We start from the raw sequence: 2234 nt of genomic DNA on the forward strand, positions 1-2234 counted from the left end.
ATCGTGTCATCCGGACCAAAGGGGAAGCGAACCATCCAGACTGTTATCAACGCAAAGTTGAAAAGCCAGCATCTGTGATGGTATGGGGGTGTATTAGTGCCCAAGGCATGGGTAACTTACACATCTGTGAAGGCACCATTAATGCTGAAAGGTACATACAGGTTTTGGAACAACATATGCTGCCATCTAAGCGCCGTCTTTTTCATGGACGCCCCTGCTTATTTCAGCAAGACAATGCCAAGCCACATGCAGCACGTGTTACAACAGCGTGGCTTCGTAAAAAAAGAGTGCGGGTACTTTCCTGGTCTACCTGCAGTCCAGACCTGTCTCCCATCAAAAATGTGTGGTGCATTATGAAGCGTAAAATACGACAGCGGAGACCTCGGACTGTTGAACGATTGAAGCTCTACATAAAACAAGAAAGGGAAAGAATTCCACTTTCAAAGCTTCAACAATTAGTTTCCTCAGTTCCCAATCGTTTATTGAGTGTTGTTAAAAGAAAAGGTGATGTAACACAGTGGTGAACATGCCCTTTCCCAACTACTTTGGCACATGTTGCAGCCATGAAATTCTAAGTTAATTATTATTTGCAAAAAAAAAAAATAAAGTTTATGAGTTTGAACATCAAATATGTTGTCTTTGTAGCATATTCAACTGAATATGGGTTGAAAAGGATTTGCAAATCATTGTATTCCGTTTATATTTACATCCAACACAATTTCCCAACTCATATGGAAACGGGGTTTGTACATACATGTTACACACATCACTGTATAAATACACTTACACATTCCTACGACACACACTGTATAGAAACACACATACATGCTACACAACTTGCATACAAGAATATACATAAATGCTACATACACACATGTATGCAAGTTCATACCTGCATGCTATACAAAGTATATACAAACACACACATGCTACACACACACTGTATACACATTCATACAATATATACAGAACATACTGTATATACCAGTTTTTCAACCTTTTTTGAGCCAACGCACATTTTTTGCGTTGAAAAAATCTGGAGGCACACCACCAGCAGATATCATTAAAAAACGAAACTCAGTTGACAGTAAAAAGTAATCGTCACAATTGTTCGATATGACTTTAACCATAACCAACCATGCATCAATATATGTAGCTCTTGTCTCAAAGTAAGTGTACTGTCACAACCGGTCACATCACACCGTGTAGTGTTTTAGTTCTTGTGTTGCGCTCCTATTTTGGTGGCTTTTTCTCTTTTTTTGGAATTTTCCTGTAGCAGTTCCCTTTGAGCGATATTTCCCGCATCTGCTTTGTTTTTTAGCAATCAAAAATATTTCAGTTGTTTTTAGCCTTCTTTGTGGGGACATTGTTGATTGTCATATCATGTTCGGATGTACAATATATTTCAGTTGTTTTTATCCTTCTTTGTGGGGACATTGTTCATTGTCATATCATGTTCGGATGTACAATGTGGACGCCGTCTTTGCGCCACAGTAAGTCTTTGCTGTCGTCCAACATTCTATTCCTGTTTACTTTGTAAATTGTAGCCAGTTCAGTTTTAGTTTAGTTCTGCATCGCCTTCCCTACACATCAATGCCTTTTCTTAGGGGCACTCACCTTTTGTTTATTTTTGGTTTAAGCATTAGACACCTTTTTACCTGCACACTGCCTCCTGCTGTTTCCGGCATCTACAAAGCAGTTAGCTACCGTCTGCCACCTACTGATGTGGAAGAGTATTACACGGTTACTCTGCCGATCTCTAGACAGCACCGACACTCAACAACACATCATTTGCAGACTATAATTACTGGTTTGCAAAAAATATATTTAACCCAAATAGGTGAAATTTGATCATCTCCCATGGCACACCAGACTGTATCTCATGGCACACTAGTGTGCCGGGGTACAGCGGTTGAAAAACACTGGTATATACACATGCTACACATGTATGTGCTACACACACTGTATACAAATACATACATAGTGTACATATGTTACACACAGTATATACATTCATAAGTTACACACACTGTGTGCATACATGCTACACACACTGTATACATGTATATATAGTATTTGCACACGCCACACAAATCTAAAGAAAATCACTTATCTTATATAAAAATGGTGAAAGCATTGCTCGTAAAGTTATTTATTTCCATAGATACCACATTGTGTGCCAATCAACTTTTTGATCATCTTTTCCTATAAATGTCTTTTGTTGCATGTATCAA

Source organism: Nerophis lumbriciformis, linkage group LG34, assembly GCF_033978685.3.
Source record: "Nerophis lumbriciformis linkage group LG34, RoL_Nlum_v2.1, whole genome shotgun sequence".
Classification (NCBI taxonomy): Eukaryota; Metazoa; Chordata; class Actinopteri; order Syngnathiformes; family Syngnathidae; genus Nerophis; species Nerophis lumbriciformis.